Here is a 19,473-nt window from a genome sequence, read left to right on the forward strand (position 1 = left end):
TCCCATTCTGCACTGCACGGCAATCTCCATTGACAGTTTTTGAAATTCCACAATCTCAACGTTCTGAGTATCGGTATTCAGAGCTTTGAGATTGTGAAATTTCGACATTGTGAAGTGGACCCATATAGATATATGTGTGTATCCGTATGCATTTATTTATTTACCTACTTGCTTATGTATTTATTTGCATTTATTAACCAGGATAGAGAAATGATCCACTTGAACCTTTTTTCAGATTCATCATGAACATACAAACTCAAGAGACATATAAACAGATAATATCACAATATAGATCATAAAACATGGCAGTAAATGTCAACATAAATGATTTGAAATGCAGTATCAAACCAGTAGAAAGTAACATAAACTCAGAAATATAGTATGCACAGTATATGTTACATAATACAGGTGCAATTGTAGCCTGATGTATGTGGTATTCCATGCTATTCTGAGTGTTTATTTGAAATGACAGCAGTTATCAATGTCAGGCAATTTGGACATAAGAGAGTATATGCTATAAGCTGAAATCTTCCATTTTTGGTATTTAATGTGTATATCTGGAAGAGAAAAAAAACCTCTCTCAATAGTATAATCTTTTGTGGGGGTGTGAGGTAAAGGTGTTTGAGTTGTTGAGAGACATTAAGGTTTACCTTTATGTTAATTACGTTATTAAATTGAGTTTCTGAGTAGTGGAAGTAGAAGATGTGGCTAGGGAGTTATGGGGCAATATTATTCTGGAAACATTTGCATTTGACAGTTTTAAAAAATAAAGTGTATTTAATTCCATTTCAGGGAGGGTGGAAGTGATTCCCATAGTCTAGGGGCTAGAATTGAAATGCTATGGGCATTGCAAGCAAGTTTGTTATTAGGAGTATGAAATGAAAAAAATGATCAGAAGGAGTGGCCCAAGACTGCATTGAGAATGGCACATTCAATGCTTGCTTCTTAGAAAGGGAATTCATATAATTCATACAATTTATAATGCTGAAAACCTAGCAACAGGTCTGGTTTCTGCTGTATAGGAAACTATTGGGCTTTTGTTAGGACCTGGCAGTGGTATTCCGGTCATACAGCAAGAGATTTGAACTGACGTACTTTGTTAGAAGTTATCTGCAGGGATGATATTTTTTTGGAAGATTACAGTACTGGGAAGGGGGTTATAGTTGACTTATGCCATTAGAACTCTTTGTCCAATTGTTGCTCTATCTTCTGGGATCAAGAGATGAAAAAATTCCTGCCCAGAAGAGTAGTCTAATAAATGTTGCTTTTATTATTTTTATGCAAATGTTCTATGCAATGTTGAATGTTTAATTCTTGGTTTGTCTCTGGCCCTAGACAGATGAATGAGTTAATGGTTTTGCTACTATTCAGAGAACTAATAGGATTTATAAGAGTTTCAAGGCTATTTTAGTCTCATGACCATTTAGGCCTGGCCAATATCCATCCTCAGGCTTTACCTACTTTCTCATGGAGGGAGAAATCAGTTAGTCCCAGGGTAAACTTGAGAATACCCATCCAGTCATACCAGCTTTGTATGAAGGAAAGTATTGATTTGCATTGCTTAACCTGCAGAGGAACTTTATGCCACGGATGGAGGAGGCAAAATATTAACCAAGTAAACCCACTAGACATACAGTCCATTTTCAGGGCCATCTCATGACCAGTATCTGGTTAAGTGACTTGCTCAGAGTCAAGCAGTTGAAAAATGGACACTATGAGACTCAAACCTGACACTGCTTTAGGGTATATAATTTTAAACCTCTTTACCAAGCAGTATTGGTATAATTGATTTCAATTTTCCATTTTTTTTTTTGTGTTTGGAATAACTTTTGCTAGGTCCCAAATAACATAGCTTTAGTTTTTTTTGTAGTGGACAATAAGATGCATGTGATTTACTAGTTGCCAAGGTAGGCAAAATCCAAGGTTCACAGACTGCATATGAAGTTTGCTTTAACATGTTTTTTCTCGATTTTAGACAGTATTCAGAACATTCCATGTACTACAAATACCTTAAAGAAGAGTGCAAACAAACACAATGAGTTAACCTAATAACGGGGGATGTCAGTAAGATAATGAATGGTAATATAATGATAGAAAATCAGTATACAAAAAATAAAATTAATAAAGGCAAAGTTCAAGACAACTGAAATTCAAATAACTTAGCCAAGCATGGCTGATGTAAAGTATATAGCAAAATAATGAAATACTTTGGCAAACTGTGATAGTTGCTTAGCTTTGGAACACTACTTAAAACAGTTACAAGAGATGTTTTCAGAAAATGCAAACAATTAATCCTAAAAGCTTTGAGTTCTCTGAGATTTCCAAGGTTGGAAGAGCGAATTGCAGAAGGATGGCTTAGAGAACAGAAACCTCTAGCTCTAAAGCTAGAACTTTAGCTTACAGTGCTAAAGGACATCTCCATTTGTTGTATACCTCCTCTATACAAAATAATAATCTCCAGGAGAAAATCTTATCCAAGTACTGAAGGTTTATGTTCTGCTGTTGACCAAGCTTTGCATAAACCACCTAAACTAGCTGACAGACCACCTGGTATGTCCTAGCCAAGTAAAGTTTGAAATTCTAAACATAAACAGCCAAGGGCATTTCCAAGTTAGTGCTCCAAATCTAATAACAAAGCTATTGTGAACAAAATGATGCTCATTTATGTAATAAATACTATTTACAACTAGAAAGGCATTACGAAGCCCCATGGTTCATAATAGATAATTAGATTTTCACCATTGGTTTAATGATAACATATGACTACCCTCTAAAGCCCCACCTTCCTTCCTTTAGCAAGCTCCTCTACTAAAGAAGGAGTGGAAGGAGTGCTTACTATGACATTCTGTAGGTGCACAAGTTGTCTAGAATACTGATACTAAGGCATCTTCCTTTTCATAAATATGATTGATTCTATTTAATGAATACATAAATAGGACATAGCAAGCTGAGGGGATATTTATTTGTGATAAATAACTTTTGGATTTGATCCAAGAACCTACCCATGATATTCAAAAATGTGATATAACTGACTTAAAAAGAGGCCCCTCACTCCAAATCTCACTTGTTTTAATTTAATAAGTATAGCCATAGTTTATCTTGCAAATGCAAATAATCCCTGCTTAAAATATCTGAATTATTGTTTACCTATATATGTACATTCACTTACAACAGAGAATTCTGACATTTACATCAAACAGGTCATGTTAGTACTCTTTATTTTCTCTTTAAATGTGCCAATCTACATGAAGCAAGTTAAAAATCTAGACTACATAATACCATTCAGAAAATTAGATATGTGCATTAATCTTCTCCATCAACCTTTCTATTCCCCATGTGCCTTAGGAGTTTCTATGACAAGAGTAAATAAAATTAAGTTATTTCCTCAAGATTAATTCTTTCCAAAAACTAAAACTAACACTGCTGCCTGGGAACTCCTTAATGTGCTGATTATATACCTCCAAAATTCATTTTTGTGTTGTTGTACTTACTATATTAAAGACATTTAACTGCTCCATTGTTGTCCTACAAGGGAATAACAGAAAAAAAACGCTATCTAATAACATTTCTTTTGTAGCCTAACACTGGATTGAATGCAGTCCCCATTTTCTTTTACCGTTCTATAGGGACAATATCACCAAACATGGGACCAAAAGCCAGTATCTCTGTAACAGTGCAAAAAAAAACATAGATGGATTTAATATTTCATGTTAAAGAAATTTAAAAGTATCTAGTAATCCCAGTAAAATGTGTTTGTCAATACGGCCTTCTTTTAAGTGACTTAAATCTAAATATGTTGTCCCAATGATGTTTGCATTGTTTTACAGTGAATATTCTAAACCTTTCTTTCTCCAAGGTGTTGCCACTTAATATTATAAAAATAAATAAATAAAAAACAGAAAAACTAGTAGTCATAAAACTTTGTTGATGAGTCACAATAATTTCCAAAAATCATAAAACCCAGGCAGTGTTCCAAAGCAACAAGCCTTTGTCACAGATGGGATCAAGGATCACATGTAACGTGTTTGGTTCATATCCTCTGGTTAAGAAATCATTTTCAAGATCATTCATATATTTGAGAAAAGGGGACAAATTTGTGGTAATGTGTGCTAATCTGTAGCCTTGAGATTTTATTACACTGTGCTTAGTTTTTACTGGATGTTTACTGTCTCTGTGAAGTAAGTAGTTCACTCTTGTAAGTGACTAATTCATCTTACTCTGTCTTTATCAATACTGACAGTCATATCAAGGAGCTGCACTGACTCCAAGCTGATGGGAGTGGTAAATTTCAGGAAGGAGTTGGAGTTACTGATGTAGTGGAGAAACTCAGTGTGTTTAGATTTATCACCTTGCCAGACAATAAATACATCATCAATAAAGTAAAGGTAGCTGGTCATAAATCTCTGGTATTCACTTTGCAGAACAAATTCCCCCTCCTACTTGCTTAAGGCTACATTGGCCAGGCTAGGGGCCATAGCTGCACCCATGCCTTTCCCCCTCGCTTGTTTGTAAGCCTGGCCATTGAAACTGAAAAAATGTAACTTAACACCAAGTCTGTTAGCTTTCCCAAGCATTCAGTTTACCCTTGTGTAGCATTGTTATTTCTGCTATAAGCCCCTGTAGCTGCTTCAGTACAGTACATGTGTGATATCACAGTCTATTGGGCTTCAACACCAATAGTTACCAATATGTTTTGTTCATTCACATACATTTCTTTTATTTTTCTTAAAAATCAAGTGAATATAAAATAAAGGATGAGTTCTTTTCAACAAGAGGCTACAGAGTAAAATCTAAGTATGTGGTAGTGGTCTCTGATATGGAACCGCCGCTTGCATTTTGCACTTGCAATAACAGGTCTGTAAGGCCAACTGATATTATCTTGCATAAATATGAGACAGAAATAGGTCTCTTACTGCCTTTAAAGCTTTCCTACATCTCACCTGTAACAGAAGTCACCTTCCTCATCAAGACATTGCAGTACTATTTCAATCACAGTGTAACTGTTGGGCTGACCCCTACTCCAGAGGAATGGCCACCATTTATATCTAAGGTTCTGGGATTCTCCTGTACAAAAATCATTTGTACTTAACTTCTCTTCGCAGTGCTGTGGAATAATGACAGAGTGTGGAAAAGTGGGCTAGTATTTCAACATTCCTAACAGACTGAACTATATTTATCCTAATAATTTTATGGTTAGGAGTTAGGGTTAGGATCCATTAGTAAGGTAGTTCTTAGGGACAGCAGCCAAACTTGCATGCAGTAGCTACAGAGACACTAGCATTGGTTCTATGGTCCTGGCAAGACCTGAAAGGTATATTGCCTGTATTAATAGAAAGTGACTGACTATACTGAGAGCCTTAATGAGGTCAGGGAATGAAGCCCCAGTACATTTCTTCTCATCCATACTTTAAGCAGACAGTATGACAACTCTAAACATTTTAATTTCTTCAGGGTCCAAAGCTACAAAGTGGTTTCACTGAAAATCTACATTCAGCAAAACTGACTTTGCCCTTTCCTTACTGCTGTGTGACCAAGGAGTTAGCATATATATGTTAAGGTTGGGTGTGGGGTTTTGTCACTCGTGGGAATGGGGGCTAGCCCTCCAAGAACAAAAAACATTTGTTTAGATTATCTGAATTTGGTGTTCAGTGAAACCATTTCATGGCTTTGAGACTTGCATATTTTACTTTGGTGAGTTGACCTAAGTCTTTAACTAAATGTAAGTAAACGGCTGTTAGTAACCACATGGTATTTGTAGTGCTGTGCTCCTCACTTCTAAGGCAATGCTGTTAAGGGCACTACTGTTACTCAAGTTCTTTCCTTGTTTAAGGGAAATGGATTTCTCTAATACCTTGGCCAGTATAGGGTGAAGGGAGAATAGCATGACCTAAAGGTCAGGGAAAGCTTTAAGATGTTATGAATAGCATTACCGTTGTTTGTTTTCAGCAGACCAGTTGGCATAATGGTTAAGGGCTTCGCTTTCAATGCACAAGGTACAAGGTTTGATCCTGACCTCTGGTCAATACCTGTTTGGAGTTTGCATGTTCTCCTTGTGTCTCTGTGGAGTTTTTCCCACCTCCAAAAAACATGCTGAGTATTTCCATCTCAAACTCTCCAATGAACAGAGTTGTGGGCAGCAGCACAGACTCTACATGGTGCCTTATAGGGGCAAGAGTTGTATAGACAAACTACATTGGGCATCTACTGTGGTGTGCAGTATCTAAAAACAGGAGAATATGGATTATAGACTGCATGCCATGGAAGGTATAAAACATGGCTCTAGGTGATTTAGTCATGTTGATTAATGTTGTCAAATGGACATGGGTATTTGACAGTGATAAGTGGGTTGAGGACCCGACCTACTCCATAGTGGGAGAGGTATATGTGCCCTATTGGCCAGTGTGTGCCTGCCATAAAGCGCACCAGCCCTGGGTCAGTAAGCTGCTGGCTGGTATCCAGTTGCCCAGTCTGGGTAACCTGGGATGGCTCTGTTGACTGAAAGGTGGACATAAAACCAATCAGCTTGCCAAACATGAACTAAGAATTTCTACACTGTATGTAGGTTCACTGACCAGATGCAGCATGGAAGGGGATGACATGATGTTACAGAGGAGGCTGGACATCTTATATATCCAAGAGAAAAGATGGAAGGGCAGCAAAGCCACTTGGCTTGAATATAGAATCTACTACTCAGGAGGAGGACAGGCTAGAAATGGTATGAGAGAGAGATATCTCAGATGGCAGTGAAGGATGTCATCACAATTAGTGACAGACTCATGGCAATCAGACTCCAGTGTAATGATAGGGTAGTATTCATAATCACAGCCTATGTCCCACAGCAGGATTGTGGTAGTGAGGAAAAGAATGCATTCATACAGCAGATGCAAAATCTACCAGATAAAGCAGGACAATGGGAATTGGAGTTGATATTGGGTGGCTTGAACGCACATATCAGGACAGACAGACCAGGATATGAGGACTGCTTAGGTCCATGTGGGTGAGGCAACAGGGATAAAGAAGGAGACACCATTCTATACTTCTGTCTGGCAATTTGCTTGATAGTAGAAAACATGTGGTTTGGAAAGAGAAACATTTACAAGATCACAAACAACAGTGTCCAACATACAACTCATGTGGACTTCCTCCTAGTAAGGAAAGGGCACTGGCATAGAATCAGTGATTGCAAAGTCATTCCCAGTGAAACAGTCAGCCCACAGCAGTAAACACTGGTTGCCACAATCAGTTGCAAGCAATGGTCAGGGAAGTCTCCAAGATCAACAGAGACAAGGCTGAAGACCTTAAAGTTGACTGGAGAGAAAGTACAACAGGTCAATGAATTACTCAAGGCTCTAGCACCCTAAGAATAAGCGGAAATAGGTGGAGTGGATGAAGAATGACAGTGCAAACAGCATTTGTGAGAACTACAGCTGAGCCAGGTTTGGAAATAACATACATAAGGAAAGCTGGTGGTGGAATGCAGAAGTCCAGGAAGTCATCAAAAGAAAGAAAGAAAGAAAGAGTGCAGGAAAAAGTGGGAGATGGTAAAGATGGACCAGGCTAGGAAAGACTACTGGTTATAAGCTAAGAAAGGAATTGTAATAGCAAAGGACAGGGCATCAGAGGCACTCTATCATCTTCTGGAAAGTAACTGAGTAGGTGGCACAAAGAAACTGTATCAGGTGGGAGTTTTGGCTCCTTCTGTCACTTACTGCATGCACCATATGGCATTCACGTCTTACTTAGATTTATGCCTTAGATATGAACATTAAACTGAACATACATGTACTTTTTTGTATTTTGTTAATAATTTTAGTGAGCTGGCATTTGTGCCAGTCAATACAAAGTCAATGATGGTTTCTGCTACTCTGTTTTGAACTAAGTACTGTGCTAGATGGCCGTACGTGGAGTAGACTCTAAATTCAAAGCCATTCCAGTAGCCTCTTCATTATCTCAAGCATTTGTCTTGAAGTTTTATTGACTTTGCCTTCTAAATCTGTGTCATTGATTATTCAATGATTAGAAGAAGATGTAATACAAGCCAGTTATGAGATCTGAGCCTGTAGTTCATCAGATATTGGCTCAGGGAATGACTGGAATTATACTTGATGATAAAGTAAAGCATTACTTGTGCGCATGCATAATTACAAAAAAAAAATCATACTACTTTACATGATCAAACTTTCAAATGTTCAGCTTTCATATGGCCGAGACCAGTCTACTTGTCTGGTTAACAAATGATTACTTAAGTTAAACTGAATTAAATTACGTGTTTCTTCTTCATTCTGGTTCATTTGTTTCCTGTGCACAACCATGGAAATTTTTCATGTTAACTTCCCCTGTGACTCATATTCAGATGACACTATAGAAAGCATGGATATTCATTCTTTACTGCAATAACTCATTCATTTTTAGGAATTTCCATAGGTTTGTTAGGGCAGATAGCTGTGTCTCCATAAACAATGATTCAACTTTTCATACAAATTTTGCTGTATCCATTCTGAGCCCAAATTATAATTTTTTCTTTGCGCTTTTAGGTGAGGCTTTGTTTTCAGTAACACTAATAAGAAATAATACACTACCTGCACTTTTTTATAGCAGAAAGCCAGGTGGCAAGGTGCAGAAATAATCAAAATATAGTGCTCATTCCTGGGTGTAACTGACACTAGTACAGAAACCTTAAATCAGTAGAAAAGGACAGTCTGATGGCAACAGTCAGATAAGCATTTCCAGCAGTCTGACACATTCCATGTTTCCTTTTCCTAACCTTTGCACACATATACTTGAAACTGTCTGCTGTCTTAGCTTCCATCACAATGGGTGTTCTTTGGCTTCATCCTCTGAAAATCATTTAAGCATACAAAGGATTACTGATGGTACCTCTGATCATTCTCTTCCCATTTTGTCTCATGTATGTGGAATCTGGACTTGACCTTCATTTGGAGAGAGTTCATTCCTTTTTGGCATTTGTCACCCTTTATGGTGCTGCCAGTTCTCCTTCTTTAACAGACGCAAGCTATTTCTGTATGATTTCTGTACTATTTTTGTTCAACAAACTCCCTAGTGCAGAAGATGATTTGTGGCAGCTTTGATTTTCATCAGAGTAGTGTTCCTGCTGCTAAACTATGACATCAAATTACTTCTATTTTAAGGCTTTTTCATACACATCCACCATCTTTATATCCTATCCCATGAGAACCAGCAATAGACCCCCATGTGGTACCAATGATCTGCTCATTTACAACGTTTAGCTTTGAAATCCATATACTATACCATTTAACATGCATATCCTAGCTTTTTGTATGTTTTCAACTCCATATTATTATCCCTGTTTTTAATTTATCCAAGTCTTTTGACTTTCTAATATCATGATGGGAATGGACCCCATTCCTAAGTCAAAGTATGATTAAAGTTCATGAAATTTGTATTGTTTTAATCATTGAGTTTAACTGGAACTGCTCTATACAGCACCTGCAATATGCCCAGTAATTACTCCATCTGCAATTCGTATGGAGTTACATGTACTGGTAACATATCTAAGTTCAGCTATAAATTCTTTGTTATGAGACCCTTTGCTCCTACTACTATTGGAACTGTATGGGTATCCTTCTTCTGTATTGCCCTCATTTCTGCCTGCAAATCCCTATATTTTATGACTTTGTGTCTCTCTGTAAGTAAGATATTGGAGTCACTGGGTGTAACAATTTCAATGATCAATGCTACTTTTGTGTTCTTTTCATGGATTACTATATCTGGTTTTCTCACATCTATTTTTTGAACTGTTGGCAATGGGTGATCCCATGTGATATAAACTTCATCATTTTCTATAATGCTTTGTGGTTCATGTTCCCAATGTTTTTCAGCTTTGTTAATATTATAATGTTTGCACAATCCCCAGTGCAGCAGTCTTGCCACATTATTATGCCTTTCAGTATACAGTCCTTCTGCCATTAGTATATCATAACCAGCAACAAGATGTGCAACTGTTTCCAATTCTGTTTTACAAAACCTACATTTGTCTGTTTCTCTTACATATTCAATGGACTTTGTAAACCAGCATGCATGTAGTCTACTATCTTGGGCTGCCAATATTAACCTTTTGGTTTAAATTCACCTCTCCTTAACCATTCCTGTGTTCAATCATGTGATCAACATGAGGTTGTTCCAAGAGTGTTCTATACTTGCAACTATATTTATGCATTTTCCACATTTATTTTCTCTTCTGATCCTTCACCTTATATTCTTCTGTTTGTTTTTAGCACATTAAGTTGCTGCCTGATTTTTATCTACTTCTGATTTCCATTCCCACTTAACACCAATATGCTTCAGCTAAACTAAGCAGGGAAGTCATCATAGACTTATTCTCCTCATATTTTAAAACTTTCACTACATTTGGGTCTTGTGAGGTCAGCAAATATGTATGGTGTCCTACAATTGCAGATCTATACATGTAATCAATTTCAAGGAGACTCATACCTCCTTCAGAATGGGGACTATATTATCTTGGTATACACTGATTTTTTTTCTAAATCATTTGATAAACATGAAGCATTTTTCTTGTTTTCCTGTCCAACCAATCCAACACCTTTTGGGGTCAGTCACTTACTCCAAAACTGTACATTAGGTCGGGAAGAGCAAATTGATTTATAGCTTGGACTTTGTTCCTAGATGTCAATGCTGTTTTCAGTACTAAGTTTAGCTTTCTAAAATATTCCTTACTACGTTTTATTCTTATTTGTTCATGTTTTATTGTTGATCCTTTATCTATTCCCACATATTTATACACTTCCTCTTGCTCAAGTTTTCTTATATCACATTTCTGTCTCAAACTGATGTTTCTCAGTGTTGCAACTTTCCTGCTTTAAAGGTTGCTTCTGCACATTTATCAAGACCAAATAACATTCTTATATCATCTGAAAAAGTTTTGACCACTTGTAGTTGTGCTTTCAGTTCCTCATCTGATGAACGATACAGTTTTAAATCATCCACAAAAAGAAGATGAGAAGTCTTTATACTTTGTTGTGTTCTGGGGGTCAAATTGTAGCAATGATCTGATCTGTTAAGTAGACAACTTACTGGGTTAAGGGCAAGACAAAGGAGCAGTGGTGACAAAAGAGTCACCCTAGAATAAATTTTAAAATGTTTATCCCTGGAATAATAATTTGTCCTTTATTATGGCTTAACTGCAAAATAGTTCATCATTGTTTCATGGTTACTGTGATGTAATCAATCAGGGTAGGGTGCATCTTATACGTTTTTAAGCACTCTTTTATCCATGAATTTGGGATACTGTCAAATGCTTTTTTATAGTCTATCCATGCCATACTTAGATTCTTCTGCTTTTTACAGTTTTCCATCATGACTTTAACAAAAAATGATCCTTTGTTCCATATGACTTTCTTTCGTTACCTTTTTGTTCTATTGCCATGGTTGACTTTTCATCTGCGTGACTATAAACTCTGTCAGCATCAGTTCCATTGTATAGTTTATACGTCATTGGAAGACAAGTTATTGCTACATAGTTTTGTAGGATAGCTTGCAGATTCATTCATATGTAGGAGAATTGTTTTTCCTGTTGTTAACCAGGGTGGTGTCTGTTCCGGGTGTGCATACAAATAGTTCTTACTCATGGCTATATCTTAATGTAAAGATGTTAATACTTTTTACCAGAAGTTAAGTACTACATCTGGGCTTTGGTTCTCCAATTAGGAGCTTTTCCTTTATTTCAATCTCTCTGTCCGTTACTTCCTCCCAATTCATATCTGCACATTTGAACTTCTTATTCTTTCTTTTACTTCTTCTATCCATTTAGCATCTTTGTTATGTTCCACAGGATCTTCATAGATATTTCTCCAGAATGTATCTATTTCTTCTTTTTTTGGTGGTGTTTCAATTCCTTTAACCTTGTTTCCCAATTGTCTATAAATGTTTTTCGGGTCATCAGTAAATTGCTTATTTTGTACTTTTCCTTTATAATTATCTGTGTATCTTCTAAGTTTTGCTGTTTGTGCTATTTTTAATTTATTATTTGCAATAGTGCATGATAGAGCCTGATCTGTTCTGATAATGCACATTACTTTTATCATGTCTATCTTTCCGAGTAATTATGTTGATCTGTTCTCTCTTCTATACTCCTTTAACAGTGACAACTCTTGTCTTAGTTGCTTTATAGTTTTCTCTATTTGATACTTCCATTATTCCTTTTTTAATTTCTACAAGTCTTTTGGGTTTCTAATAACATGATGGGAATGAACCCCATTTCTCAATGAATGTATGATTAAAGTTCACAAAATGAGTATTGTTTCAGTCTTTGATGTTAGCCAGAAGTGCTCTTCGCAGCACCCGCAATGTGCCTAGTAATGACTCCTTCTGCAGTTCATATGGAGTTACATGTAATGGTTACATTTCTAAGTACGATTGTAAATTATTTTTTATAAGACCCATTGCTCCTACTACTACTGGAACTGTCTAGGTATCCTTCTTCCACATTGCCCTCTTTTCTGCCTGCAAATCCTGGTATTTTATGACTTTGTGCCTCTCTCTGTACGTAAGACACTGTAGTCACTAGGTGTAGCAATTTCAATGATCAATGCTACTTTTGTCTTCTTTTCATGGACTACTACATCTGGTTTTATCTCCTCTATTTTTTGAACTGTTGGTAATGGATGATCCCATGTGATATAAACTTCATCATTTTCTATGATGCTTTGTGGCTCATGTTTCCAGTGTTTTTAAGCTACCTCAGTATTATAATGTTTGCAAAATCCCGAATGCAGCAGTCTTGCCACATTATTATGCCTTTCAGTATAGACCTTTATATAGACTGGCAGATGTTCCTTTTGCTTGACCAGCATGAATCCTCTGCTACTGTCTACCTGGAGCCTTTATCCCAAGTATGTACATTTGACCCGTGTCTTGTGATCTTTCCTTATTTCTGAAGCAAACCTTCAAATAAGGTTTAAACAAGGTTCTTTTCAATTATGTCAGTGCTAAATGGGAAAACAATGACTGTAGCAAATTTCATTCACTATTGGAGAAATATCACAGACTCAATTAATATCAGCTACACTAGCAAACAGATTCTGTGCCACCATCAAAAAAAAAAAAACATACGAAGCTTGATCCCTAGAGTAGATGAAATAATATCCCACAACATTTTTAAAAACAACACCTTCATATATTAAGAACAGCAGTTTCATATAACTTGAAAAATATGCTTACCAGTTTCTTACACAAGGACACCTACTAAAACCATGGAGTTACCCTTGTCTGCACCCCCTGAGCTCCCAGAGTGATAAGCTCTTCATTCTTTTATGGAAAATGAACTAATTTACTCTTGGAAATAACTCCATTTCTGCTGTTTGTATCTGTGATTTCATTCCTCTAGCCATCATCCAAAACTCACCTTGCCTTGTACCTCTGCCATATTATCTGACACATGCAAGTTGAACAGAGCAAGCCTAGGTACTGATCCTTGCGTGTCCATACTAATCACTGTTTCTAGATAAACCCCTATGATTGTTTGGGATCTTACCTCCAGTCAGTTTTCATTACATGTTTTAAATTTCTAACCCATCCCTTTAAGCTTCTTAAAGAATCTTCTATGATATGCAAAGTCAAAGGCCTTGCTGAAGTCCAAATACTGTGACTCTAGCAGATTCCCCATATTCAGTTTAGTAATCCTACAGTTGTAAACTTTTATCATGTTAGTCTGACATGACATTGTTCTGGTCAGCACATGTCATCAACCATTCTGAAGTCCGTTATCCATTCTGTCCATCAGGATCTTCATAATCTTTCCTACCACATAGGAACAAAGAGATGATAAAATCAGCAAGAAAAGGAGTGAAGCATTTCTGGAACAGAATTCATCCTGAAGTCTTTCTGAGTATTTTCATGTCTGTCACAAAATCTCACCAAAAAAGACACTGAGATAGACTGTATATCATAGAGACAGGTTTGTTAAACAATAAAAAAGACAGCTTGGTGCTCAATCCCCAGGATAGAAAAGTGCCCAATCCTGGTATGTGAACTGGTACCAGGACTGGAAAAAATGACAGTGTAGAATAGTTAAGTCACAGAAACATTCTTACAATGATGTTAGGGCAGGCTTAGAGGAAGGATGCCCCCCCCCCCCGTTGTAGAAGGAGGAAGTAGTCCACAAAACACACAAAACTGACAGACCAAAAAGAACCATAAAGATAACAGACTGAACTATTGAGAATAAGGAAAACATTAAGTATTGCTACTATTATGCAAGAAGCCTAGAATTTCCAGACAGAAGACATTCAAAAAGATTAAGTGAGAAATTAGAGGAAAGAAAAATAATTGCACAAGAAAAACTGTCAAAAGCTCTAAATTTAAATATGTGATCATTAATGCAACAGATAAATGAAAAACATTACATAGACAAAGAATCTTTGGGCTGCTTGGGAAAAGAAACAATGGAGGAAGTGTGAAAATATAAAGAGCAAAAATATAAGGATGTTTTTAAAAGTATAAAAAAGAATCATGGGCAAAGGAAGGAAAGATATCTGATTTTGTGCAATATTTATGCAAAGGAGAAAGTCAGACTAATAAATACAAAAAAAGCAGCTCCAAAGATATTTGAAGAGAAATATAGGCAAAGGTATGCAGATATAGAAAATTTTACAATGTAAATAAATAAGATCACAAAGGAGGAACAAAGAACAGAAGATTAGTAAAGTAGAAGTTAAACAAATAGAACCTGAAGTTACGGAATACCTGCAAAGTGAATGATTTAGTGTAGAAAGTCTAACACAGGTTATGTCACAGCATGATGGAACAAGGAGTCCTCACATTAAGGAGAAACAGATGGAGTGGGAGACATTGGAAGAAGAAATATGGGAAAGAAAAAGAGATTTAGTATGGTGCAATATTAAGAAAAGTAGAAAGAAAAAATAATCAATACAAAAAAGCATTACCAAAGATAGTTGAAGAGAAGTACAGGAAAAGGCATCCATATATGGACATTTGCACAATACAAAATATCATAACAAGGCTGGGGGAGTAGAAAAGAGGATTAATAATGGAGAAGATAAAGAAATAGAAACTGAAGTTATGGATTACCTGAGAAGTGAAGGGTGTAGTGTATAAAATCCAACAGTGGTAACGTTGCAGCATGATGGAACAATGAGTACCCAAATGAGGGCAAAGCAGGTGAAAAAGGAAGCATATGATCACTTGCCACATGAAGATGCTCTGGAACCTTCAGTAGAAAGTTCAGTAGGAGCTGCACAGCAAGGGAAGGAGCAGGGAATAGTGGCAACTCTGACATGGTCAATTTTGTGGAGTGATGGGCTAATGAGCTCCTTATGAAAGAGCAATAGATGATGCAGGATGCAGCTGAAAAGAATATGTCAGATGAAGGAGGTCTGGAACTTTCTGTACAATGCTCACAGGAAACAGAGAGCAAAGAATGTGACCTTAACTTAGAAGAAAATTATCTATAGGAGACTAAGGGAGAAGTTGTTTGATTTATTAGAGATGGATAGACAAATTAAGATCGATGAAAGAAACAGATTACAGAAAGAAAATAAGGCACAAAATGTTACAGATCTGATAAAATAGGTGAACATATTAATCAAGACCATTAACAGAAATGCATGTGATGTATCAGAAGTAAACAAGATAACATTACTGTGCTGTTAAATTAACAACAGATAAAGTCTTATCAAAAAATGCAGAGCACTAAGGGAAAGGAAGGGAAGAAATCAAATGCCATCATGGAAGCATAGACTAGGGAAAACTATAAAGCTGTTACAACAAGAGGTGACACTAGATGATGGGACAGATCAACAAAAACACTTAGAAAGATAGATGTGATAAAAGCAATGTGCAGGGTCAGAACAGACTTCGATCTATTATACACTATTGCAAATACTAAACTAAAGACATCAGCATAGGCAGAGAAACTTAAAAGAAATTCGGATAAATATAAAGGAAAAGTACAAAGTTAGCAATTCATTGATGACTCAATAAAAGTTTTATAGAGAACTGGGAAACAAACCAAAAAGAATAGAAACACCACCAAAAAGAGAAAAATTCAACACATTTTGCAGAAATATCTGTGAAGATCCTAAGGAATATAACAAAGATGCTGAAAGGATAGAAGTAAAAGGAACAGTAATAAGTTAAAATGTATATGATATGAAAAGAGATTAAATAATAGCCAGAGAAATTGAAACAGAATTAAGAAAATCTCCTAATTATATAACTCCAGGCCCAGACTTCTGGCTAAAAGTATTAACATCTTTACATGAAGATTTAGCCTTGCTTAAGAACTACTTATATGGAATTCTGAGCAGACACCAGCCTGGCTAATAGTAGAAAAAACAATACTCTTCCTTAAGAGTAAACCTGTAAGCCATCCTAAAAACTATAGACTGATAACTTGCCTTCCAACAATGTGCAAAGTGTATACTAGAATTGATGCAGACAGAGTTTATATTCATTTAGAAGAAAACTCAGTCATGGAAATAGAACAAAAGGATAACAAAGAAAGTCATGTGGAACAAAGGATCATACATTGCTAAATAAAGCCATAATAGAGGATTATAAAAATGGGAAGAATCTAAATATTGCATGGAGAAGATAAAGAACTAGAAACTGAAGTTATGGATTACCTGAGAAGTGAAGAGTGTAGTGTATAAAATCCAACAGTGGTAACGTCACAGCATTCATGCATAAAGGACTGCTTACAGATGTATAAATGATACCCTACATTGATCAATTACATTACAGTGACTGTGAAACAGTGGCAAACAACTTTGCAGCTAAGCCATGACAAAAGGCAAATTATTATCCCAAGGATAACAATTCAAAGGGGGATATACCACGATGATTCTTTGCCACTGCTGATGTTTTGTCTTATCCTTAATCCACTAATCTGTTTAACTAATAGATTAGGTCTTAGTTATAATTTGGTTCCCAGAAAACAAACTTGCTTAAAGATTTCTCATTTACTTTATGTGGATGACTTAAAATTATGTAGTACATCAGATGAGGAGATAAAGCACAGCTGCAAGTGGTTAAAACTTTTTCAGATTATATCAGAATGACATTTGGTCTTGATAAATGTGCAAAAGTCATGTTTAAAACAGGAATGTTTTAGTTCCAAGAAAATATCAGTCTAGGGTAGGAATGTGATCTAAAGGATATTCAGGAGGAAGGACTGTATAAATATTTGGGAATTGAAGGATTAACAATAAAACATGATCAATTATGAATAAAACAAAGTAAGGAATAATTCAGAAGAATAAAACTAATATTGAAAACAGTTCTGACATCTGGGAATAAATTCCAGGCTATAAACCAATTTGATCTCCCTGTTTTAACTTACAGTTTTGGTGTGACTGACTGGCCTCAAAAGGTATTGAATCAGTTGGATGAAAAACAAGGAAAAATGTTTCATGCTCATCAAATGATATATAAAAATCAGTGTATACCAAGATTATATATTCCTTGCTCTGAAGGAACTATGGGCCTCCTCAAAAAAGTATCATTGATCTGAGAAATTGCTACACCTAGTGATTACAGTGTCTCATGTACAGAGATACACAAAGCCATAAAAATATCAGGATTTGAAGGCAGAAACTAGACCAATGTGTAAGAAAGATACCCAGACAGTTCTAGTAGTAGTAGTAGGACCAATAGGTATAATAATAAAATGAATCTGTATCATATTTATATATGCTATCAATACCTATAACTCTATATGAATTGCAGAAGGAGTCAGTTCTGGGCACATTGTGGGTGCTGCAAAGCACACTTTCATCTAATATCAAAGATTGAAATAATAATAATTTCATGAAATTTAATTATACCCTAACTTAGGAATTGGGTCCATCCCCATCATGGTATTAGAAACTCAAAAGATTTGAAGAAATTAAACTGAGAGAACATAAGAACATATTAGGCAAGTGATCACTGGGACCATAGGATGCCTAGCCATGTACACCTTTACAAGCAGTTAATAGTGCTCACCTCCGAAACTGACCAGGCCTGTATAACATAACCCTGATGTAAATTTGTGTCTACCCATTCACTCATCAAGACTAGCCTTACAGGTAGCCAAAGTAGTGCTTTGTTTGACCTGTAATGGTAACTTATTCCATAGGCTTTGAGTTGGGAACCTATCTGTCCAGCGAGTCTTGTTTATTTGTTGAGGTGTATGTCCATAGTGCAGGCATTTGTAGGGCAACCAGATGATATCTGATTGGCCTGTAACTATCTGGGTTATTTTTGTCACATTATTCATACTAAGGCACCACTTTTGCTCATTTCCATTTATCAGGTACCACTTCCTTATTCACTGATCTGATAAGCAAAGCAACAAACAAATTGTGGGGGAGATGTCATCTAATTTGTGTATCTTAGTCCTCCTTAAACTCCCCAAATTTTTCTTAATTTTTCCCTTATCATGTTCACCATTGGTTCAGTTGTCAATATGTAATACTTACCTGCCCCCCCTTTCAGACAGCCCTTTTCTTCTCTTTTGTATAAACTGACACAACTTGTTCAATAAGATTATTTGCTTGCTACCCTGCTTGTTTATAATCACTGCTATCTTTCTTCACCTGAACTTTTTCTATGCTCTCCTGCTTCTGTGTTAAGAAGTAGAATTAAAAATTATATTTCAGACTTCTTCTACTAAATCCCTTTATAGCTTCACCTGAGTATAACGTAATCTCATAATGCACCCTTTCCATCACTTGCACGTATCACACTGTATTAATTCTCTTTTGCCTTCCATTTTCTGTATGCTTTTTCTTTTCATTACCCTCCTGATCTGAGTCTTGTTTTTCCCGACCTTAAAATCTCTTCATAACCTTATGAACTGCATTTAACAGTCTTCAGAGTTCATGTACACCTTTCACCTTCAGCTTTTCTGCCAGCTTCTCTCCACCTTAAATTTATTATATTTTTCATAATCTACCCTCAGATTTACACAGCAAAAGCAATCCTTGCCCTAACAGTACATAGTAACCATACTATGGCTATGTCCAGAAATCACACTTTACTCTGTATCATACTGTAGGTTCATAGGTAAGTACTAGGTTAGCTGCCCTTGTGGGTCATTTTAAGCTTAACCAATTTCCCGCAAAGGTGAGAATCCAACTCTGTACCATGTGACTGTGAGGAAAACATCTTAACCCTTAGGCCAACTGTCAACCCCATCTTATAACTATTATCAAGTGCAAGCATGTCTGCCCTCTGACATACGTCCCCACATAGCAGCAGTATTACACAGTGGAGTCATCTGCAAAGTTTCTAAATTTGCTGCTCATGAGATATTCCTTTAGAAATATCTGTATTTGGGTGGGTGGGCTGAAAAGAGTACTGTTTTGGAAAATATAAAAAGGAGAGGGGAGCACACACAACAAAACTGTCACATAGATGTGTTAAATAGGTACTTCCTATTCACTTTTAATTTTGAAACCACCAGCATGGATG

At 36.3% G+C, this 19,473-nt stretch overlaps 1 protein-coding gene across 5 annotated transcripts in view; it reads left to right on the forward strand.

Moving 5' to 3' along the window:
* Positions 1-19,473, forward strand: part of LOC122816448 (alpha-1,6-mannosylglycoprotein 6-beta-N-acetylglucosaminyltransferase B-like) — a 950,232-nt gene that overhangs the window by 591,053 nt on the left and 339,706 nt on the right. The window lies entirely within an intron of this gene.

Source organism: Protopterus annectens, chromosome 12.part0, assembly GCF_019279795.1.
Source record: "Protopterus annectens isolate FY-2018-M chromosome 12.part0, PAN1.0, whole genome shotgun sequence".
Taxonomy (NCBI): domain Eukaryota; kingdom Metazoa; phylum Chordata; order Ceratodontiformes; family Protopteridae; genus Protopterus; species Protopterus annectens.